Source organism: Thermobia domestica, chromosome 4 (assembly GCF_964235325.1).
Source record: "Thermobia domestica chromosome 4, izTheDome1.hap1.1, whole genome shotgun sequence".
Taxonomy (NCBI): domain Eukaryota; kingdom Metazoa; phylum Arthropoda; class Insecta; order Zygentoma; family Lepismatidae; genus Thermobia; species Thermobia domestica.
In genome coordinates this window covers 157,605,179-157,632,080 of record NC_137457.1, presented here as the reverse complement: position 1 = coordinate 157,632,080, position 26,902 = coordinate 157,605,179, and positions in this window count along the sequence as shown.

The following is a 26,902-nucleotide window of genomic DNA, read 5'->3' as shown; positions in this document are numbered from 1 at the left end:
GAAGATATGCCCACGAATTTATGTCGACAGGGTCTCAAATTCTCCCCAGGTCATGCCCTGAAATCATCACTATTTCAAACGTTTCCTTAACAAATACCTACGTAGAATATTATATTTATTTATCGTTCCACGTTTTGAAATGACAAAATCATAATTTTAAAGATAATTATAATACGATAAGCATAAAGGTTTATAGAACTAATGAAGTAAATAGTATTGTGTAAGTTATCGGTTTCTAATCGGATTAAAATTAGAATATTAATTTGCATCGCAATTTAAAGTAAATCCCCTCTCTATATAATTCTTACTGGAAAGCATATTTAACTCCAAATACGTAGTTAACATTTTTAATAATATATTTTTTTTTTGTAATATTTTTACTATATAATGTCGTATACACTTCATTTTCCAAAGCAAAACCTCGCAAATGTATAGTGAGCTAGTGAATATTATCAAATAATTTATCATTTAGTTTACGTAAATACTGCATCGCCTGATTTGAAACTTCGTACTTTAACTAATAATAATAATAATAATAAAATCATAGGCATATCTCATAACACATTCAGGCTTACTCAATAAATAAATTTAACGTGGTCTCTATTCGAAATTCTATTTATTCGAATCCAATAGAAATACAAAGAGAAACTTCGAGAATAGGTAAAAGACAAGTGTTACTTTGGTGGGACTGGAACTAACCTTTAAGAGTTCCTTTCAATTTACAAATGCCTTAGACACTTTATTCTTTGTCTTTAAGTTAACTGATTCACTGAACGTATCTGAGTAAGTTGTCTTTATTTTCAACTCGGTTATACACGTTTTGCAATCATTTTCTTTACGCTTGAACGACAGAAACACGAGTACAAAAACATTTAGGCCAAATAAAAGTCCCCACCGGGAATCGAACCGGAGACCCCGTACACCAAAAGCGCACGTGCTAGCCACTAGACCAGCGGTAACAACAAATGAAATCTGTTTTGAAGTGTCTGAAATTTATTCCTATTTCGCCCTGTTGTAATATGTGTATTGATGTTTCTATGTTTACCGTATTCGTTACTTTGAGGAACGATATATGTTATTCATATAGGTTCTATTACGTACTCGTCCATAAATAATATATAAATTATCAGAATTATTCATGATCTTTCATGGATATTCGCTAGTGCATGCACAGTAGACGGACAGTGTAATTGGAAGGTGAGTTCGACAGATATTATATATTTCGACGACATTATTTAGTGGCTTTATAGAACAGATAGCGAAAACGAGTCAACCTAATGAAGATGGTATTCCGCTAGGAGATAAAATCATGAGGTGTGTACGGTTGATATAGTTGTTGTTGCAGAATCTAAAAAGAAAATTAATAAGATGTTGAAAACTTGAGAAAGGCTTCTGAAGATAATGGGATGTTAATAAATGTTAGAAAGACAAAATCCATGGTGATTGAAACGAAGCGATCGGTGTCAAATATAGAAGTAGGAGCGAGAGAAAAAAACAAATGACTAGTTTTCGATATCTGAGTAGTATTATTAGTGATGATATGATATGCAAACGTGAAATAAAAGCAAGGATAAGTTGGCGAAAGAAGCCTTTAGGATGAAGAAAATACTATTTTGTGGGCCCTTGAATAGAGTTGTAAAAAGACTCATAAAATGCTTCGCGTACTGTATTTTACTGTATTTATAAGGCAGAATCATGGACATTGCGCAAAATGATGAGAAACAATTGAAAGCTTTCGAAATATGTGCGTGGAGAATAATGGAGAGAAATAGCTGGGTCGAGAGGAAAACGAATGAGAGGGTGTTAGAAATGGAAGGAGAAAAATATTATTAAGAAGAGAAAGAAAAACTGGTTGGGATTTTGGTTAAGAAGGGACTGTATCATGAGGTATGTGCTAGAGGGTATGGTGGCAAGAAAGAGACGGAGAGGATTTAACTAGACTATATAGAAACAGAACTAGGCTATTGGCGATGTCAAAACAGAGAAATCGTATGTGAAGCTAGATGTGGATTTTTCTGTTTCTACTGTGCATCATCGGCATCATTATATCAGAAGTATTCCGCCATTCCCAGCGGGTCACTTACCGCGGCTGAGTAACTGCCATGTTCCACAATCATCTATTAACGTTTCCAAGTTCATATACGACTTTTCTGTTAAACATGTTTTCCAGTAAAAAAATATATATATAAAGAGGATTTATTTTAAAGTGCGATGCGGACGAATATTCTAGTTTTACTCCGATTAGAAACCGATAACTTACACAATACTATTTACATCATTAGCTCTAGAAACCTTTATGCTTATCCTCTCATTCACATATTGACCATTACCCGGGGAGAATCTTCTGAAATCATCAATGCTTATAATCAGTTTTTCATTATAAATCAAAGGATAATAATGAAGTATTCAACATACTTAATATTTTATTTTCAGTTTTGGATTTTAGATTAACAATTCATATAATGTTCCCTTCTAATGGAATTTGAGAGAAAAGTAGTTGTCAAAGATTTATTCAAAAAATATTTTCAGTCCTATGATAAAAATAGGAACACATTTTTAAGGAAAAATCAAAATGAATACTTGCTACAGGGTTTGAACACCCAAATTTATGATTGGAAGATCCAAACCACTCGACCAGTTCTTACGCCTTCACTGAGCTTCTTTAGAATTTTGTGTAAAGTAGTTTGCTGGTCCACACTTTTTTTGTTTATGTTGATAGCACTATACGTTTGTGATGTATATTTGGGCGTTACAGGTCTTGCAATGCATAAAGGTCTTTTTCGTATAAACTACATTCAATTTTACGTCCTAATAACTTATATGCAACAGGTTGAATCTGTGAAATGATTGGGGTTGGAGTGATCGTAAATGTTTTCGTAGTTAGGAGCCTGAATATGCAAACCCGCTTAACGTGAGGATTTACTATTGTGAAATTTGGTACATAAATATGTAACAAAAAGCTTAAAATGTAAGAAATATATTATATTATGTAAGTATATGTAATATTATTATGTTACATGATTATGAAAAAGTAATATTAACACGCGTATGAGTATGCGATATTTAAACAAATTATGAAAATAAAAGGCAAAATTTACTATATTTTACCCTGCTTAATTCAAGTCCCCCAATGAAGTGAAATGCTTGAAGACCTGAGACAGCCGTACCTAAATGACGTGATGATTGCAAGATTATAAAATCAGACGCCAATGAAGGAAGATGTGAATCGGCTAGACAGAAACAGGAAAGCCCCGAGAAAATAATGCATACGACATTTTACATCAGAAATCTGATGTGGTGTGGTGTGGTCCCGTTTCAAAACTAGAACCTTTTACACTAAATACGCATCCGTCACCACGGGCCAATCTTGAAATGAATTATACGAAATATACAAATTTAAATACTAAATGTAACTTAAGACGTAATGTATTGTTTTATATATATTTATTTCATGCAGAGAGAAGCAGTCCTATATATTTTAAACAATACCAGCTTAACTAAGATTGAAGAAATTTTTCTACTAGTAAACATTTTTAATTTGAATTAAAGTACTTATAAAAGATGTGCCTGCAGTTCAACTCTGTGTTGTTGCACAATGCGTTACAAGGTACATTTCCAAATGATCAAAAGTAAAATTTGGTCGGCGATCGGACAAAATATTCCTGTATGCAGAGAATGATATCTCCACATCACCTGAGGTCACAGGAGCGTATTTCAGGTGGATGTAGTTGGGGAAATATCTTCAGGGGTGGTTCTTGTTTCACAACTGAAAATCTCACACACTGCCAATAGGCTGTCGTTACCCGGGTTTGTTTCCAGCACTGCATTTAGTTTCTTTCTACACTCGACAGACACCTTGTACCAGTCTCTTTGCATCCTCTATGAAGAGGCCGCCCAACAGTCTCTAGCTTTTAATGCTTGTAGGTAGCCAACCAATATTGCTGTCTATGTATGCGGTATCACACGCTACTTTTGAGTCATTAAACAGATTCTGAGCAATGCCAACTGACACGACAGACTACGATGCTAATGAATGAACAACAGGCTTAATTTTTGAAAATGTTCATTGTAGAAATATGCTGTCTATATCCAAGTGGCCATTGCGTTAGCACAGGCTCCAGAGGAAGTGACACGTCTGGCAGTTCATGTCTGTAAATTGAACACGTTACGGCGCCTTAACAAACATACTTTTTCGTGGACCAAACTAGTTTATTTACTTCGCAAAAGTTGTCTCTCACCTCTTCAGCAACACACTGAAGAGCATGGGCCTTACAGGTGAAATGTATTAAGTGAGGGTAAAAAACTGTAAGTGCTCTATTTAACATGTACGCTGCACTGTCTGTATAGAGAATGAGCACATTTTCTTACCGGTCACAACACTTTAAGACCATCATTTACAAAGAGAGCAATTGGAAATGATTCGTGCGTTTCAGCAATTTACTCGCAATTTAGATGAAGCATCTTCAATTAACTTTACAATCACTAGATTTGCTACATAAGGTCCCAAAACGTATGTTGTTTCGTCCACAGAAATATGAACATATGACTACCTATTTCTGCCCTAATGGTATCCATAGCTTCCCTATAACAAACTTCAAGATAACACTTTCGAAGAGTAGATTCGTCAGAAATTCAACGCCCGCAGTACTTCTCCAGAAAAGCACGGTATTTTGGCTCTAAGGAATGTTTGCTGCTATGATTGCTTGGCACAAGTCTTTGAAAAACTCACTCACTGAAGTATCTTGATGCATTTGTGTCAAGCGTACTTTTTTTTGCAGTTCGCAATTTTTTATTTATTGGATGGAGTGCACTTCGCAATATTGTTCTAACTGAGATTTCATTCAACATTTATTTTTTTATCACACACTTGACACAACACCATTTTACCGTCCGTAGTAAACGCATCATCGATAGTTAGCCATGACCGCAATTTAACGGATAAAGTTAAGACAGCCAGAGCTATTTCTAACATCGACGGTCAATACAGAACATGTGCATTTTGCAACTGCAATACTAGAGTACTTTCCTCCTGTCATCCAGTTGAACAAGAGACTGCTTCAAAAGCTTAGGTTGTCTGCTATGATATTGCCATTGTCGCCCATTGGCCAAAATATATATTATGAAACTTGAGTTGAAGCAACCTACAGGTGTGAATCACAAATATTTAAGGATTTGACAAATCTACATATGAAGGAAAAATATGTAATTACATACAAATCCGGACATTAATCATCATGACTGACATTCAACAGTGGATTATTTTATTAAAATATGTGTTTGTTGCTAATACTTTAGAAACATTATATATTGTACAGTGTGTCCAAGAAATCACGCAGATCGTCTCACGAATTTCCCAGTACGGAACATTTTGTGTTTTAGTACTAATTACTTTTCTAACACTCTCAATTCTCTATTTTATGCATACTACATCACCGTACTCGCACTGTACAACAAACATCCAAATGAGTTCGCCCAGATATATAACCACCAATTCAATTAGACACTTTTAGCACAGTACATAACCTAATGTAGAAACTATTTCGCCGACTACAATACCTCTCACTCTTTGCGATGTATATTAATTATGAACCTCAATGCTTACAGCAGCTCTATCTCGAAGGAAATAACGTAACATACCAAACCTGCTATGTTAGGGCACCAAATGTTGAGTGTTTTATTTCACTACATTCCTAGTGCTTCGAAAATGACATTTTTAAATGTTTAGTGTTTTCACTGATTTAATGAAGTTTGTGGTTCTTTACTGTCTCTTCTAAATAATAAGAAACTTCGCATTCGGATTACTTTTTGAATTGGCCTTTAGGGAGTAATGCACCATGTGCTTCAGTGTATAAGCAATGTCTTATTATCTTATTTGTATTTACATCGCAGCAATACACCCCACGTGGTATTACTACGAGTAGCAGACAACGGACCATCAGCGCCTCCTACAACCACATAATGGCACGAGCATAGCAGCACCACTGCCACTTTGAGACTCCTAAATATTGGACAGCAACTAGCCATTCCTATTCTAGCTTGGTTAGACACTTGAAATAACTTCATCTCAAAGCATCAAGTCTGCTCCGGAACTTTTAACTATTCCTTTATCTCTGGCTTAGCATGCTGCGGGGCCAATGTCAAGATTCTGACCTTAGAAGCTTAGCTTGCTTCGGAGTTCTGTGACTTTCATCTCCTTCAGTGCTTCTTTGTGAGCTTTGTTGTTACTTACGACACTTTGTTTAGCCTGCTACAGATCTTTCTAGAGATAGTGTTTACAACTGCAAGACCTTTGACGGCCTAATTTCTACCTTACAATTAGTGGAAAGTGTACCGTACTACTTCCGTAAACACTGTTGCTAATTACATTATTTTATAAGTAAACCGTTAGTGGGAGTCGATTTCGGACTCTGTTTTTAGAAAGCCAGCCCTAGCTACCATCAAGTTTCACAACATATAAATATATAGTCATATAAATTAAGTATATCATTTATAGTAGAATGTAGCAGAATTATAATTAGAATAAGCTTAAAGGTAATATGTGCATGGGTGATGTTAGAAATATGAAAGAAAAATTAAAAATAATGTGTCAATGCAGGAAGACTAAATGCATGAATATAATAATAATAAAAAACAGTAACGCTAATAATAATTCAAACAAGTAATTATTTTGAAAAAAAACGAAATGATGATGAATTATATTGATACAACAATATGAGGTTCTGTTAGTGATCGTGTGCAGTTATATTCCGTTAAGGAAATGGAATAGGAAGGAGAGACCTATATTAGTTGGTAATTATTGTGAGTATGATTGATATATGTAAAATGAAAGATTGAGTGAATGATATATGTCTTTCTTTTCTCGGTCAATATTGAAAGGATGTCTTTCAAGTGATACAAACTGAAATAATGTGAAAATAAGTGAACATATATCCTGGAGGTGCACCATTGTCTCAGACAAAACGTATTACATTCTGAAGAGTGTCGTGTTGTATCCCAAAACATTGTTCGATGTACCAGACGCATAGTTGTTTAAACGGATGAGTAATTGTGGAAAATCTATGAGTTATTGGAGGAGTTAGTTTGGACTTGGTAATTTATTTCGATAATGTAATCTGAAAGCATGCTGCTCCATTACAGATAATTCTTTATAATTTGTCGTGGACTGCGGGCGAAACAATATGTCCATAAATTAAAGTAGTCCACTTAACGTCTTTATGTAAATAGATAAAAATATGTGGTTCCAAAACTCAGCTGGTTCCAACCAAGTGTTTAATTAGATTTATTCTGTTCTTGGCTTGAGTAACAATTTCCTTAAAATGAGGTGGCGTCTTAATCTTAAGGTCAAATATTACCCCCGATAGGATATAAACCTCTTGTAACTTAGTTACAATGTGCATAATGAACTTCTCCTTGTTCAGAACAGAATTTTGAAGTAATGTAGTCACAGCTAGTTTAATTCGAAATTATTTCAAATATGACATTTGTTATTGCATGCGTTTCTTTAACTTGCGATGTTTCAAACTTGATATTAAATGTTACAACCTTAATGTAACTCATTTCCCTACGGCATATCATAATTAATGTTTGCACAACGACGACAGGCAGGCGTTAATACAAAACTCAGTTCTTACTGGAATGTATACATATATATTTAGAAAGATGACTGAAAAAATCGTACAGTACAACATTTACTCTTGGAAGAATTTCAAACGAATTTACTATACGTATAAATTACCCTCTCAACAATCTACTGTCGGGACTAAGACACTGAAACCATTCCAGGGAAGGAAAAGGGTTATAATTAAAAAAAAATAGAATACAAAAACTATTGGTGTCAAAGTCATAGTTTTCTGCTTCGAAGAGATGAATAGAGGCTACCAGATGGCACTCCTCACTTGTTTGTAGCCTTGAGTAAAAGGAAAATAGTTTGAAAAGCATATTTTACATTCAAATATAGTTGTTTAAAAAATAAAGCTTCTCCTTCAACATTATGTTTTATAATTATTTTCTATTGTATATCTTACATATAATAACATATTTTCTATATATGTGGTATTCTATGTTATATGTTTCTTAATTACATTTTAGTCTTACATTTGAAGAGCAGCTTATGACAATTCAGAGCAGCAGGGACATACTCAGAATGCAGGCCTGAGCAATCCAGTGCCCCTGCCCCACGAAATCACTACTTTTCTGTAAATGACATCTAATTTTCAAGAAAATGATAGACATTTTAGTAAAACGTGCCCTCAAAAAGCCTTGTTTACGCCCCTGCAAAGCAGTGAAAATTTTAGAAAGTGAGCAGATAGTAATATTTCCCCAAAAGTTATATCTCAGATTTTTCCGAGTGTGATATCAGTATTAGTGCATTATCACTTTTTACCGCAGTGTATTGAAACGTACTAAAAGAAACTGTTCTAAATTCTTCACTGGTTACCCTTTTACCTCATGCCAATAGGGTTAACCTTGGACATATCCACATCTAAAATTTCACAATTTATGTCAGAGATCACGAAAACTATCCTTTCGACACAAATATATGATATTTTCGATTATTTTTCCCTGTGACTCTCCCATTGTCAACTCCATGTCAACCAAGGCCTAATTTGGACTTACGCAGCATCCACAGTGTCACTATTCATCTTTGCACATGAATTCAACACTAATATCGTTCGTATTTGACGTCTTTTACATGTCATCTTCACCTCTTCGTTGGGGTTGGTTCAGTGTCTCGCCCCCAAAACAATGGAGAAATTTCAACCAACGTAAGTATAATAATAAATTACCATTTGAAAAATAAAAGTACAGGAGATCTTTTTCGGAGAGGACTTAGTTAACTACATTTTCGGTAGCAATGTATTGCCTTTTTTAAAGTAAGATCCTATTCTCAAACACAAATCATATCTTTCAAAGCTCTAATGGAAAACCAAACGAATTGTCGTATACATGTTACGTTTCTGAGGAGAAAAAAAGCGAAACATTGGTTACACAAACGTATAATGGTATCATTTGCATGCAAATTTATAACTTATAAAACGTGTTGGCATGATAGATGAGGCGTTAGTGAACGGGTTTTCTGCCGGTTTCCCTACGTTCCAATCTCTTTTATTCTTGTTGCGTTTTTTTCTTTTAGCTGCACTGAGTTTGTGCATTCCAGATCTTCAAGTTTGAACCAAATTTAATATCAGTTAGTGAATTAAAAGTAGGTGACACTATCTTCAAATACGAGACGTTATTACATGCTTTTCATTAGCTTACAGTACTCAACTTTAATATTAACTCTTCCATCCGTCATTTAACTCGTTTCTTGACATGTTTCGTTACAAAATTCATTAATCGTGACGGAAAATTGCTTTACCAGTTAATGGTGACTGCTTTGAAAGCAAGTGCAAAGTATGTGAATTAAATTTGTCATATTTGTAGTTTCCTGTGTAGAAGAATTAAACTTGCGAACCAAAGGTATAAGAACAACTCAAGTTATTAATATAAACTTTTCCGGAAATTATCTACTTATATCATCATAAAAGAAATACCAAAGACGTTCTGAAACGAAGATATACAACATACTACTTTGCAAACGAGGTCAAAGAAACCTACCGTAACAAGACTAAAGATGATTTATTTTCAGCACAGTGATCGTGATTCAGTGGTCAAGGCACTGGATCAGCAATCTAGAGGTTCCTGGTTCGATTCGGCATCGGGCACTTTTTTACTTTAGGATTTTTGATGGTGATTGATCGACGATGGCACACGTTTTATTATATTCAGATGTTTGAAGAGTCAGAGTTTTCAATACTTGAACTATCAAATCTTCAGGGATAATAATAGTAGTAATAATACTTATTATTATCTCGTAGAAGATTATAAGTAGGAGCTACTTATCTCTCCGGTGATACAGTTACAAGCAGAAATGTGACATTTGGCAAGAACATTTCTGTTTGGTTTAATGTTCCCCACGAGAAGAGAAACTTCTCATCTTGTTTCTAAAACAAACAAAATAACATGAGAATTAACATTTTACATTCGAGACGGGATAAGGGTAACTCCAATTATCATTTGGTTTTAGAGATGAAAGTCGAGACGAGATGAAAACTATCGTAAACATTTCTCGTCTTGTTACGATTCTCGAAATAGTGCATGTCTATTGTTTAAGTTACAATTGCTCTATAGACGGAATCTTTTAAACTTTTTGTTACTTTATATTTTACAGCTCATTGAATTATGGTCTGTGTAGGTATTTTTAAGCGAAACTTTTATACTTACCCCTACCTAAAAATTAGTATTTTTTATGCCTTACTGTTGAGTGATGTTCAATTATTACTATTACAGTTAATTTTTCCTAAAACATACAGTAGAACACTTTTTACATGAAACTGTAGTGGAAAGCTTTTGTCTAAAATATGGGTAATTGCAGAGGTGTATCTTGAAGGTACGGAAGCCCTTCTCCGATGTCCCCACGTTTAAGTAAGTTTTTCCAAATTTTAGACCTACTTTAAAACTTTTAATACATTATTACTATTATTACTATTATTATTATTATTATTATTATTATTATTATTATTATTATTGTTACTGAATATTTGAGACCTAAATATTACATCTTATTCCAATGTAAATAAGCATACTGAAGTCATGAAATATTAAAAGAAATATGTTGTAACCTCTATAAGGATGAATTGACTTATAAGAGATATTTGGAAGGAAAACAGGGGATGAAAAAAGGACTATATGAAAATCGAACCTCCGGATGCGTTAACAGAAACTAATTAGAATTTCTCTTCATCACGATACATAGTAACGCCCTTTTTTGGGTAAAAGACATCGGATTATGTTTGTGTTATATTCATATTTTAACAAAATATATATACAAAAAATAGATCGTATTTACCAATTTTAGTTGAACGAATATATAGGAGGTGTTTGGGAATGACGAACGGTAATATTATTATTATTTATAGTAAGAGTGGAAGAACGTAGAAACAATTTCACTATGTCGTTGCAGACAAATTTATGACTCATACTTGACCTTAAGGATGACCGTTTTGTATTAATGATTTGTTTGCGAAACACGCAGTATTCACACAGTAGGAATCGAGAGTGTAGACTGTGACGCCATGTTATTTTTTCACCTGTGAAGGAAGTCGTTTCAACTCTAACTTGTAAGAACGAGAGAAATTGACTATGTTTTATGTTATTATACATTAGAAATATCAACTTTGTAAATTATAAAATATTTCGGAATTTCGTCGGCGGGACTCGAACCGCGGACTCCTGACTCACGAAACGACTGCTCAAACCACTGCCCTAAGACTGCTCTTCTAAGTAAGCGTCAACTAACACTCGTCTACAGAACAAATTGCAAACGTTTACGATTATAATATTTTATTAACGAAGAAACACTTAATACGGGCATGATAAAATACTCTAGTCCAGAGAATTTAAGTTTAATTAAAAAAAACAAAGAAAGTATCTCCGTAACTTATGTCTATTATATTCGGTTATTCTCGTTTTTCATTTATTTCCAGTAACGTCGAACGACAGGGACACGAAAAGAAATACGTCGAGGATATTTAATATTTCAATGGTTCTCCCATCGGGAATCGAAACTGAGACCCCGGAAACTGAACTATCGGACGGGTGGGGCGCCTGGTTCGTTCCCAAGGCAAGTAAGCTTGAGACGGACATCATCGTGCTCGTGGGTCTTCTCGGGACACTCCCACTTTCTCATTCTACCAATTTGTACATTATAGTTCACTTCCTTTAATCATTTTCTTCCTCAACCTAACATGCATAATCGTGGGACATTAAACGCAAAGATTACATTTTCTAGCCGTTAACATAAACCAATCTGAATCAAAAAGCAGTAATGTTTTCACAAAAATGTGTAAGAAAACGGAGAATCGTTATCGTGTTTCGTTTTAGGTGAATGTATTATGAGTCTGCTGTTTCACGTTTGAATGGAATTACGAATCCCAGTTTCTTTCCTACATATTTGTTGTGGAAACACGTTAATAAGCAATAATATGCAACTCTTTCTCGATTCGGATTGGTTTGGGTTAACATCTTGAAAATATAATCTTTATGTTTAATATCCCACGATAATGCCTGGTAGGTTGAGGAACACTATAACAAAAGCAAGTGAATTATGATGGACAGAAATGTTTCAATTTCAAATGTTTCCGCCGAAAGAAAGTTTCACTTTTTTATTAGTGTATTACTATATATTTGCTCCAACGATATGTATTTATGAATCTCATGGGAGGGGAAATTACACTTTCCTGTTCTGCCCAAATGACGCTCTTGGAACATTTGCTTGCAATTACTGAAAATAAATGAAATGAAGCATTGAATAACACTCACTTCTGTCAGTAGATATTCTCAAGCTCTCTGCGTGCATAAAAGACTTTAGGAAGCACAAAACTTACTGCCATTATTGGCAATGTCCATAGATTTCTTAGGGAACATCTTACTAGCTTGCAGTCTTTAAAGAATGAACAGAATGAATCTAAAGGTATTAATGAAACTATGGGGAGAATGTGTGACTTTTGCTAATAAAATAGGATCTTTAAAGATATTTCAGAACAAACGAATGAAAAAGGCTATTTTAAAGCTATAACATTGTAAACATGATTCCTGTTTTTCTTTGTTTTTGTCTGAATGGAAAGAGTTTACTACGTCACACACGTTGCTTTAGACAAGGAGAGGTGGAGGAGAGAGTGAGTTGGATTGAAAACAGGAAATAACTAATCGATCGAGACATGTATTTCTGTGTTTCATAAGAAAACGGAGCAGGAGTTTGTTATTAATTTGGACTTAGATTTTTTCTAACAATTACTAAGCCGCGGACTGTTCCCTGATTAATTGTATGTCGCTATATTATCGTGGTAATAATCACTCTGTGCGATAATGCCTTGTTTACCGACTACGTATAATATATACACCAAGCAGTGACCAGGTAAAGCTCAGCCGAGTTATACCCCAAAAACGTCGGAAAAAAAGCAGAAAATAAATAAGAAGTTGAGGTAACCTGATATCTATGTGAAGACAATACATGACCAAGAACACGGCAGTAATGTCACATAAGGAGTGTTGCCATCTCAAGAAAAATATTGATTTTCAAGTAGAACGTATAACATTTTAACGTTAAAACAACTGGCTTAAAACGTGAAAGAAAATAAGGAAAAGTTGAGTCACCAGTTTTGACAACTAAGGAAGATATGATTCTCTAAATGGAGAATTTTTCTGATCTGTACAATGAAACGAACAAATGTACAAAAACAAAACGACTGCAGAAGACACAAATGTACAGTAGAGAGTAAATTACAGCATGCACTGCATCCAGTGATTAACGTGTTTAATATAGGATTAACCCAAAAGGGTACATGTTAAAGTCGAGTGAGAAGAAGCAATCTCCTGTGACGTAATATGGAATTGGGAACAGGAAGTATTACTTAACACAGCAAGGGGTGGCGAAATTCCCGACATGGCTCATATTAGAACATATTAGAACAACCCAGGTCCCGCCTGAACCGAAGTACTCAATATTCCACTGTCGCACTGCACGTGATGACCCACATATTGCCTAGCTATGAGAAATTCGAACACCCCGAAAACTCGTTCGCTTTTACGGCAACATTTTAAGGATGTATTTTTTCTCTTTTATCACCGTATTTTAACATAAGAGATTGCGTAGCATAGCAGAGCTAGTAAAAGACAATGAACACATTTTCCATGCCTTATGAAACAAAGCAGAAATTACATAAGACTACGAACTCATAGCAGAGCTAGTAAGGTTTTTTATTTTTCCACCCCTACTTAATCATAGCAAGAATTTTATAAGGCTATGAGCACAGAGACTACAAACGTACATGTCAGCAGCTAAAACCGAGCTAGCGAAAATTACTAACGTAACATAGAATTATGTGGGGTGTACTCGTTATCATTTATGACCATTCTTTTCAACCCCTATTTTAATATGTTAGAAATTGCATAGGACAATGAAAACATAATCCAATCAGAAATTACACAGAGACTACGAACATCTATTTTCGCAAACATCTATGAATATAATAGTATTGGTTATTTTACATACTATTTAACATAGCAGGGATTACATAAGTGAATTAACTTATATTGCAACCTCAATTTAATACAGCAGAGAATAGGAACCAATAACAGGAGTGCACTTCCTGCGTTTTATCAACCCCTATGTAACAGAATGAATTACACAAATTGTACTACATGTCCCAGAAACACTGACCATCGTGGTCAAATGTCAAATATTTAAGTCGAACAACTCATAAATAGAGCAACGATTTGAGATACTGTTTCCACATTTATTAATAGGTCATCAACTTCTACATGTTCCAAAACTACTGACCATCGAAGTCAAAGATCAAATAATTAAGCATTAATAACTTGTAAAGAGAGACACATATTGAGATGTTGTTTCCATATTTAGCTATATTTCACGAACTACTACATGTCCGAAAACAACTGATTATCAAGATTAAAGGTAAACTATTTCATCACTAATAACTTGTAAAGAAAGCGATGGATAAATTTGTATGACCTATTCAGTTTTTTACCAAGTAGGAAAAAGTGAAGGAATGTGTTTTTAATTCTCTCAGAATGTATGTACCTACTCAAATAAATGAAAGTTTAAATTTGGCTGTTGTAAATTTTGTACCAACTAAAAAGAAATCAAAGATACTTTTTAGGTAGCTGAGAATTTTATACCACTTAGTACTATTTAAATAAACAAAGGAATAAATTTATACTAATCAGAAAACCGAGAAAGGACCATTTTAACTAGCTCAAATAAACGAAAGATTAAATTTGTATCTTCTACGTCTTGCTCCAACCAGGAAAAATGTGAACAAATGTTATTTAAGAAAGTCAGCATGTTATACCATTTTGTGCTACTTAAACAAACGAAGCAATAAATTTGAGTGGCTTATTTGCTTTTGAACAAATGTGAATAAGCAAATAATGATCATTTTAACTAGCTCAGTATTTTATACGGTTTGTACTATTTAAACAAAGGAAGTAATACATTTGAGTGACCTATTGAGTTTTGTACCAAGCAGAAAAAGCTAGGGAGGACAATTTAAGTTAGTTCAATTTATTTACCTTTTGTACTACACAAATAAGCAAAGGAATAAATTTCTACTAATGATTTTCACTAGCTCAGAATTTATGTACCTGTTGTATGACTCAAATAAACGAAGTAGAAAATTTGTATTAACCAGAAAAGGCGAAAAGAGACCATTTTCAGTAGCTCAGATTTTATGTATTTTTGTACCACTCAAATAAACGAAAGAATACATCTACCTATTTTACGTTTTGCACCAACAAGGAAGAAATGAAGAAGGTTCATCATAATTAACTCAGTATTTGTGTAGTATTTTGTACTATTCAATTGAACAAGAAATACATTTAGATGTAGTGTTTAGTTTTCGTACCAACTAGCAAAAAACATCTATTTTAACTGGCTCAGAATTTTTGTACGTTTCGTACAACACAAATAAACGAAACAATAAATTTGGGCGGGTTATTTCCTTTTATAACAGTGGAAAAGTGAAGGTCAATTAAAGCTTTGTACTATTCAAATAAAAGAAAAAACAACTTGGAGTGGGCTATTCAATTTTTTATCAGCCAGAAAAATGTGAAGAAGGTTTATTTAACTAACTCAATATTTTATACTTTCTGTAGCATCTAAATAAACTAAGGATAATTTTAGTAGTCTCTTTACAGTGTACCAAGCAAAAAAAAAGCGACGAGGGGCCATTTTAACTAACTCAACTTTATACCTTTTTGTGCTACTCAAATAGACGAAGGAATAGTTTGTTTGACATATTCTGTTTTCTGGCAAGCAGAAAAAATCTAAGAAGCAACATTTCGCTCTATTCAAATAAATGAAAGAATAAATTTGGGTGTTCTACTGTTTGTACCAACGAGAAACAAATAAGAAGAAGGACCAATTTAGCTACCTGAAAAATTTATTTCGTCTTGTACTATTTAAACAAACGAAATAATAAATTGAGTGCAATATTCAATTTTGTACCAAGGAGAAATGCCATTTTTAACTAGCTGAAAATTTCCATACCATTTTGCGATATGTAAACAAGCGAAGGGATAAATGTAAGTGCCCTATTCAATTTTGTACCAACGAGAAATGCCATTTAGCTAGCTCAATAATTTCTGTGCCATTTTGTACTACTCATATAAGCATGTATTAACCAGAAGCGACGAAAAAGGGCCAATGTGAGTAGCTCAGGATTTATGTACCATTTGTACTATTCAAATAAACGAAAGAATAAATTTAGGTGACTAATTTTTATACCAACGAGTAACGCCATTTCTACTAGTTCAGGATTTCTGTACCTTTTTGTGCCATTCAAATAAACGAAGAAATAAATTTGAACGGAGTATTTAGAAGCAGAGAAATTGTAAACAAAGAATAAAGTTTTGGTGGACTGTACCCTTTCGTAAAAGTTGGAAAAAAGTGAAAGGTCATTATAGCTTTTGTACCATAAAAAGAAATGAAGTAATAAATTTGAGTTGAATATGTAATTTTGGACCAAGCAGAAAAAAGGGAAGAAGGTTTATTTTAATTAAGTTAGCATTTGTACCATTTTGTGCTATTTAAACAAATAATTTGGTTGGTCTATTTAGTTTTTATACCAACAAGAAAAACGAAAACGGAGCATTTTAACTACCTCAGAATTGTATATAATTTTGTACAACTCAAATAAACTAAGGAATACATTTGAGTGGGCTATTAATTTTGTGCCAAGCAGAAAAAGGTAAGATATACAATTTTAACTAACTGAGAATTCTGTATTTTTTGTACTATTTAAAAATCGAAGGCATAAGTTTGAGTGACCCAATTTTTTGTGTCAAAAATGAAATAGAACCATTTTAACCAACTCATCCTTTTTATAACTTTCTGGAGGATTCAAATAAAAGAAAGAATTAATTTGACTGGCATATGTAGTTGTGATGCTAGATTTTGTTTTATTGTATATTTTTGTGTCACCCAGAGAATGAGGCATTTTAAAGTATTGCAGACCAATTTTTGTGATGCCAAATGTGTAATTCAGCGTTTTATAGTATTTTTAAACACGGAGAGCCGTATTACTATGGTTGTATACACTTGAATGCTATTCAAAATAAACGAAGAGGGTCCGTTAAATTATTGTGCAATATTGTTACAAAAATCCTTTTTTTTTTATAATAACAGGAAAAATATTCTCTTAAAATTAGCAACACATTGTTGTGATAGTTTGTGTGGTAAAACTCTAGATACGTACACCAAAATTCTAAACAAGTTTCATTGCTACATAAGGTTTAGTTGCCTCTCCAGTCACTAAGTAAGGAAAATACTTATATAGTTAGTGGACTTGTGTTTAGACAATTAAATCTTACGTTTAGTTATAAGTTAACAAAATACTAACGGCGATGCTAAAGTCCAATGTTTCTCGGCCACTAACTAAATATTTGAATGTAAGATTAACCCAAAGGAGTTGCAATTAGTTACAGAACAAAACATGTTCAAGAAGATGAGAGTAATGTCATACATGCAATTTTTACTTAATTATCTAGAACAGACTCCATAGCAATTAGTATTACTAAGGATAAAGACGTACTAAAGAGGAAAGCAAGCAGCATGCCGTGCCATTTTGAATCACCGTTATGATAGAGGAAGAGGCAGAAGGAAAACCAGTATAGAATAATTAGATACAGTTACGAAGAAGTGTTCATATCAAATTAAAAATCAGCTCATCAAGGACATTGTTGACCTTTCTCCTATATCCATACACACTCCTGGGAAACATCTTTATGCATGTGTTCCATGGCACCTTAAATCATTATTTTAAATGTCACAGTTTCTTACATGTTATCACATCAAATATGAATTTCAAACTACGTGACCTTTGACCTCTGATGATATTGGTGACCTCTTCGCTTTGCTAAAAGGATGTTCGGTAGATCCTTTATACATATGTTTTTTTAACGTTATGTTCAACTAATTAATTGTGTACAAAAATCTGGTGAAAAGGGAACTTTTTGCTCAAGGGTCATAGATGACCTGCTAGAGATCACCGGGTCACGATTGCCCACATTTCTCGCTATCACATTGTTTCGGATTAGAATTTATGTCGATATACAAATTTTTGCTAGCGGAGATGGATATTCAAAAAAATGGCATGTGAGACTACTATTTAACATTTCCCATACTAATCCCATAAGGAAAAAAATCGCATTTTGACCTTTGACCCTGTAAGTCCGCAGCCTATAGTGTCCGTGATCTCGTTTTGGTATCAAACAAATCTTGTGACCTTCCTCTAAATTTCCTGCAAATTTCACAGTTCTAGCTTTTACGAGTGCTCAGTACTATGAAATTAAATTTACACACGAATTATGGGACAGTCTGTATATATATAAGGAACGTTACGAATGCGTTACTTAACATTTGTATTGGTAGTATAGTGAGAGTCCTAAGGTACAATGTATTCATACCAAATTTGCTTATTATATAACGCAGATCACCTTGTTTAGCATTTTGGTCTATGACTATAGAGTTGTACCACACACGAAGTATCACAACAATGTGTTGATTATACCTTTTTATGCTGGTATAAAAGATTGTTTTTTTTTAAACATGTAGCACCATACTTAATGGTCATTCTGCGTTTATTTTGAATGATATACAAAATGTGCACGAAGATGCTAGTATGGCTTTCCTTGTACAAAAATACTATAAAATGCTCAATTACAAGTTTACATCACAAAAATTGCTGTGCAAAACTTTAAAATGGCACTATGGCTGTGTGACACTAAAACAAACAAAATGGTACAAATTCAAGCACCACAAATTAGGGCCACTCAAATTAGTTCCTTCGTTTATTTGATTCCTCCAGAAATGTATAAAATGATGAGGTAGTTAAAACAGTGCTTTTTCTCGTTGACACAAGCAAGATCACTCATATTTATCTCTTCGTTTGTGTAAATAGTACAAAAGTTATGAAATTCATAGTTAATTAAAATTGTATTTCTAACAATTTTCTTGCTTGGTACAAAACTGAATGGCCCACTCAAATTTATTCCTTCCTTTATTTGAATAGTACAAAATCTCTAATGGCCTTTCAATTTTTTCACCTGGTACAAAATTAAATAGTACATCCTAATTTTATTCGTTCTTCACGTATTTTCTGGATCTAAATACTCCGTCCATATGTATTCTTTCGTTGTCTTGACGGCACAAAAGTACAAAGATTCTAAGCTAGTAAAAAGTTCATTTCTCGATGGTACAAAAAGTAATACACCTAAATTGATTCTTTCGTACATTTGAATAGTAAAAAGAGTACATAAATCACGAGTTAGTTAGAGTGTTCCTTTCTCGCCTTACTTAGTTAGTACAAATGTATTTCTTCGTTTATTTCAGAACCACAAAATGATACAAAAATTCTGAGCTAGCTATAATTGCATTTCTCATTGGTACAAAATTGAATAGGTCCCTCAAATTTATTACTTCGTTTATTTGAATAGTATAAAAGCTTTAACTTCCTTTCACTTTCACCAGTTGATTTAGAAGAAAAAAGTCCACCCAAATTTACTCTTTCGATTATTTGAGTTATACAAAACGTACGGAAATTCTGAGCTAGTTAAAATGAATCTTCTTTTTTAATTGTTGGTACAAAACTAAATACTCCATCTAAATTTATTTCTTCGTTTATTTGAATGGTACAAATTGGTACAGAAATTCAGAGTTAGTTAAATTGAACCTACTTCTGGTTGACACAAAAATAGACCAGTCAAATTTATCCCTTCGTTTGTTTAAATAATACAAACTAGTCCTTCTTCACTTTTTCTGTTTGGTACAAAACTAAATATAATATAAAAAATTACCCTCAGTTTACTTGAATAGTACAAAATATATATCAAGTTTGAGTGTCAGTTGTTACTTCAAATAAAATTTATTCCTCTCTTCATTTAAATGGTGGGGTCGCGATGTCTCAGTGGTAGAGTGTCCACCTCCGGTGCTTGCGGTCCTTGGTTCGATCCCAGCTCGCGCCGTGTGGACTTTGTGGTGGACAAACACCGTGCTGGTGGGTTTTCTCGGGGTTCTCCCGTTTCCTGCCACTTTCTTCATTCCATCATTTCATTTATTTCTCATTATCACCGTCTCCTTTATTCTAACCGGCATAACCGTGGGACGTTAAATTTAAAGATTTTTTCATTGAAATGGTACAAAAATGTATAAAATACTCAGTTAGTAAAAATGGTCCTTCGTCGTTTTTTTTTTGTGTACAAAAGTAAAACACCCATTTTTCCTTCGTCCATTTGAATAACACACATGCTACAAAATACTGAGTTAGTTGTTATGAACCTTTTTCACTTTTAATCGTTGGTGTAAAAAGTAGAACACCTAAATTTATTATTTTGTTTATTGAAGTAGTACAGAATGTAAAAAAATTCAGAGCTAGTTGAAATAGTCTTTTTTGCTTTTTTGGTTAGTACAAATTTTCTACTTCGTTTATTTGAGAAGTACAAAAGGTACTTAAATTCTGAGCTAGTAAAACTGGTTAGTACAAATTTAAACTTTGTTTACCTGAGTAGTGCAAAATGTACATAAATTCTGCCTTAGTTAAAATGGTCCTTCTTCGCTTTTTCTGCTTGGTACAAAACTCAATAGGTCACTCAAATTTATTACTTCCTTTGTTTAAATAATAGAGAGAATATAACATACTCAGCTAGTTAAGATGATACTTCTTCACTTTTCCTTCTCATTGTTACAAAAGCAAATAAGCCACTCAAATTTATTGCTTGGTTTGTTTGAGTACCACAAAAAGGTATAACTTGCTTGCTAGTTAAAGTGGCATTTCTTCCCTTTTTTCCTGGTTGGTACAAAACGTAGAACGTACAAATGTATTCTGTCGTTTATTTGAGCTAGATAAAGTGGTTTGTTTTTCGCTTTTTTTGTTATTATAATTTTATTTCTTTATTTATTTAAATAGTACAGAATGGTATAAAATACTTTTTCTTGTTGGTACAATAAAATACAACAGCCAATTAAGTAGTGCAAAAGGTATATAAATTCGGAGGTAGTTAAAATGACATTTTTTCATTTTCTCTGCTTGATACGAAACTGAATAGTTAACACAAATTTATACGTCGCTGTGTTTACAAGTTATTACTGTTTAAATATTTTACCTTTGACCTCGATAATCAGTACTTTTGGGAAATGTAGTAATTGTTGACCTATTGTTAAATGTGGAAACACCATCGCCAAAAGTGGCTTTGTTTACGAGTTATTAGAGTTTAAATATTTTACTTTTGACCTGAGTGGTCAATAGTTTTGAGACATCGAGTAGTCGATGACCTGTTACCTGTTACCATCATCGTAATATGTGGCTGTGTTTCCGATTTATTCGCATTTAAATATTTATCCTTTTACCTCGATCATCAGTACTCTAAATGACCTATTACTAACTTTGGAAACACCACCTCAATACGTTTCTACGTTTACAAATTATTCGAGTTTAAATATTTGACCTTTGACCTCGACGGTCAATAGTTTTGGGACATGTAGTAGTTGATGTCTTGTTACCAAATTTGGAAACATCGTCTGAATATGTGCTCTGTTTACAGTTGTTAATGCTTGAATATTTGACCTTACACCTGGATTGTCAGTACTTTTAGAACATGTAGTAGTTGATGACATATTAACAAATGTGGAGACAGCACCTGAATATGTTGCTCTGGTTACGAATTATTCGAGTTTCAGTATTTGACTTTTAACCTCGATGGTCAGTGCTTTTGGAACGTGCAGTACTGTTTGTGTTATTTCTGTTATGTTACGTAGGGATTGATAAAATTGCTCGAGTACACTCCTGATGTTGGTTCATATTCTCTGGTTTTTAAATAGAGGTTGCAATATAAGTTCATAGTCTTATGTAATCTGTGCTATGTTAAACAGTAGTTAAAAATAGACCATACTGTTTTATACATAGGGGTTGCGAAAATAGGTATTCGTAGCCTTTGTGTAATTTCTGATTGCAGTACGTGTTCATTGTCTTATATAATTTCTCTTATGTTAAAATAGGGGTTGAAGAAAGTAGACATAAAAAATAACGAAAGCACTCCACATTATTCTATGTTATGTTAGTAGTTTTCCTATGTTACATAGGCGTTTTGCTGAAATATCCCTTATTCCAAGCCTCAGAAACGATGTTGTGCTGTCTGAAAAGAGTACAGAAAAGCTGTGGCACGAAACATAACAAATCTGTGTCAAGAAAGTACGCCTGAATCGTTTCGCAAAGATTAATGATCTATGATATTCGTTAGTCCAGAGTGTAACATAATTCATCAAGGGACGAATTATGAATCGGCCAGTGAGCTTAGAATAATAAAATACCCAAATGCCCACTACACAATCTTATTTGATACTCTCGGGTATAAAATTTGGTAATACAAATAAAGCTGAAATGCGAATGTTGGAGGAACTCTCATCCAATATCTTACCTTACACACGTTGTTTAAATTTCATATTAAAATACTAATTTCCATATACGTAATGCAATTCGAATGATCTCCTACAACTAATCTTTCTCAAACTAAAGAAATGACGTGGGTTATATACTAGACTGAAATAAAATTTTTAGGAATTTAAACGAACCTTCTTTATAATAATGAATCGTATCAATTGAATACAAAATAGATATATACAATTCTCAATAATATAGATATATTATTAGGGTATAAGTAATGTTATTGCAAAACAACTATTTTAGTTATACTTCTGAAAGTAATTTCAATAATTATAATGTGAACTAACCACATACAATGATACCTATCTTATGCTATATAACCTCATTATTTAAAACAACTAGTAGTCAGAATTGCACTTATTGAGAAGATTAAATACAATATTAGAAAGTAAGTCTTTAACTTACCTAATAGATTGCATAGGCTAAGTTACGAACAGCAATTCTTCGTTACATAGGACTCCACATTTATGCCTAGGTACATCTTTAAATAGCATAATAGTTTGCCGAAGTGGGAGAGTAATTCCATACTTAACTCGTAGATTGCGGAAATAGCAATATTAACGAAACACTCTCAGATAATCGGTATAATTACTGAATTCACTTCATAACCCACACGAACAGTCCACTCACGGAAAAAATTCAATCCAATCAATAGATTGTCAAAATGGAAATATTGATGAACTAACCAAATAATTTAAGAAAGTACCTCCACGGACAGTCCATTATAGTGTAATTTAACACCATTTAGATTTCGGATAGCACTATATTTTTATATCGGTAATCATTGCCACAATACGATTTTTCTTCCATAACTTTTAATAAACTCGTGGTTCACTTCAATGTAACTATAATCCTATCCGAACTCATAGGTGAAGTCTTAGCCGTTCCCAATTTCACGCTTGTATGGCCGGGCAAACTCTAGCGCGCTTCCTCCTTTCAGCCTAGTTCGGCATTCCGCCACCTATACAAGTGGCGCTCTAAGTACTATTAAGATTGATAGCGCGCTAGCCTCCAGATAAGTCAAAAATAAACAATATTATTTATACGCAGAAGTTAAGTAATTCCCTCTCCACCTAAATGCTTTTTTTAATATCTCTCTTTTTTTTGTTATTTAACGAGAAATCGTTACACACATCCCCCACTTCGGAAAAAAAATTCTGTATATTTTTTTACAAGGTTATCCAAATCGTACAAATTTTCCCAAAACTTGCTATCAAAAACTTTACGTTTTCATACATAGTCCATTTATGTCAAGCGTCAATGTTACTTGCAAACAGAACTAACATTTCACTACATACCAGAACGAAACAAAATATAAGCCAGAACTAAAACAAAACTAAACGAAACGAAAAACTAAGAAACTAAAACAAACAATAACTCAAAATACCCCAAAACTACACACACATACACACAAAAGTTAGTCATTACAGTCAAACGTCAACTGACAATGTACGTCCTTGTAATTTTTATAGACGTACCAATAAACAATCAATAGCAAATACACTTTTCAAGATAAATATACCTAATATATCTTAGCAAGTTATTATGACATTATAAATAAATATATATATATAAACATTTTAAAATGCAAACACTATATTTAATGTACCTAGGATTTTAAATAACATTTTAAACATTCATCCAGATTATACATATTCAAGATAGATTTACATATTTAATAATGTTTATTTACATATATACAAATATATCAATAATACAAAAAAATATAAATATACATACAGTAACAGTATAATTTTAATTTCAGAAATATTTATAAACATGTCGATGAATGTTACGATTATGGGAGTCCTGTCAATGCCTCCATGTACAGAGCCTATGTTGTCCAGTGATGTAGTACTCCAACGTATATATACACATCCATTTAGTGATAGAAATTCCATAGTTAGACCAATAACAATGATGAATTATAGGTACCTATAATTGAAAATACTTTAGTATATTCACCATATACAGACATGAAATACTCATTTCACTGGTGAAATATTATTATAAATGACATAACATGAAATGACAAATAAGAATAACCATTAGGAATATTCAAAGATAACCTTCAAACAATATAGAAATAAATCCACATGAAAACCATAATTTACTTAAAACAGCATGTTAATTATCTCGAATACGAGGTTCACGAAAAGGCTTGGTCATGGATACATGAGCCTTTCTGACATCTTTTTTGTCATTAATAGATTGTAATTGAACAGTGTTGGTATTTAAAAGTTTTATTACCTGATAAGGACCTATCCAACGGTAACACAAGCTTTTAGTGATTTTATCCGCCAAGGAAGACTGGAATTGTGATTTTATTAGGACCTTATCACCTATTTGATAGGATGTTGGCACGCGATGTTTGTCATACAACTTCTTTTTCCTTTTCCAAGCTAGTTCCATATTTTTCAGAGCATTTTTCCAAAGCTCAGGATCCCTCTGACGAACATCTAATAGATCCACCTTCCATTTTACGTCTAGAGGGTCATTTACCGAGAAGGTAAAGGTTAAATCCATAGGACTAGCTTTATGATGTGAATGAACTGAAGAATTTAAAGAGAATTCTATTTCATGGATTCCCTTATCCCATTGCTGTTGTTTTTCCGCAAAATATGCTTTTAAACTATCTTTAATTATGCGAATATATCGTTCACTGGCGTTACTCCCACTATGATATGGAGATATCCGAATATCTCGAATACCATTGGCATACAGGAAATCCTTAAATTTGGCACTTACAAACACCGAGTGGTTATCATGACATAATGCATGTATGAACCCATGCCGACACATTAGTTTATACAACTTGTTTATTATTGTTTGACTCGATAAGGTTCTAAAAGGTTCTAAGTAAGTCATCTTAGTGAAAGAATCAACGACTATTAAACAGTATTTCCCTGAACTGGAATTTACCATTGGTCCAATTATATCACAGGCCCATCTTCCATTGGGGAATTTTTCATAGGTAGATACCAATTGACCCATAACTCTTTGATTATTACTCTTTGATTTTTGGCATTCAATGCAGGAAGTTATAAAATCTCTTATTTCAGGAATCATGACTTCCCACGTATACCGAGCACAGATTTTGGCTGCACATTTGGCAAATCCTAAATGAGCACCAGGCAATATATAAGAATGGTAAAATTCAATGATATTTTTAGAAAGATTCTTAGGCAAACAAATTTTATAAGGATTATTCCTTGCCCGAGTCCTTTTACACAATATACCTTTTACCATTTTATAACCTGGTACGTCTTCATTATTATCCAATCGATCTATGATTGCCTTCAACACCTGATCGTTTTTCTGATGATCAGATATTGAAACTTGGGCAAAAGGCATATTCCATAAGTTGATCATGACCATGTTTATAATTTCCTCATCATGGGATGGATCTACTTGAAATTCTTCATATTCGTCTGTGTTATGTAACCTTGACAAAAAATCGGCTGGAACATTTAATGCCGATGGAACATATTTGACATTAAAATTGAATTCAAAGAGTTTATATAGTAAGCTACCGTACCTTTTCGCTCTTTTTAAGTTACGCAAAGCATATGCAAGACCAAGATTATCTATTCTTAATTCAAATGGTGCATGCAGAAGCGTTCGAAAGCGTTGCATAGTCTCAACTGCTGCCATTAGTTCGAGAACAAATATAGGTTTATTTACATCGTATTTTCGTAATTTTCTACTAAAGAAACTAACAGGAATCAATTTCCCATCTTTATCTTCCTGTGAAATCGCTCCACCAATTGAGTGATTCGACGAATCTGATGATATTATAAATTTCTTATTTAGGTCAGGTAATTTCAGAACAACATGGCTTTCAAACATATCTTTGATTTTTTGGAGAGCATTTCTCTGTTCTTCTTTCCATTCAAATGGAACTTTAGGCGAACGGAGTCGAGATATTGGCTCAACAATTTCTTGGAAACCAGGTATATATCTAGCATAGTACTGTAAAAAGGAACACAAAGACAGAACTCCTTTTCTACTTTTTGGAGCTGGAAGCTTCCGAATCACTTCCAATCTTGCTGGGTCTAAATACATTTTCCCATCTTCTATTATCTGACCTAAATATGAAATTTTTCTCTGGAACAAACAACATTTATCTATTGAAAGTGTGAGACCATTGTCTTCCAACTTTTTAAAGACCATACTCAATGTCTGTTTATGGCTATTTATATCCGGACTGGATATCACTAGATCATCAGCATACCAACTCACTCCATGATCTTTGAGAGGGTATAAGATGTCAGTGATCAATTTACTAAGTAAAAATGATCCCGAAGCAATTCCAAAGGGGACATACTTGAATTCAAAAAGTCCTC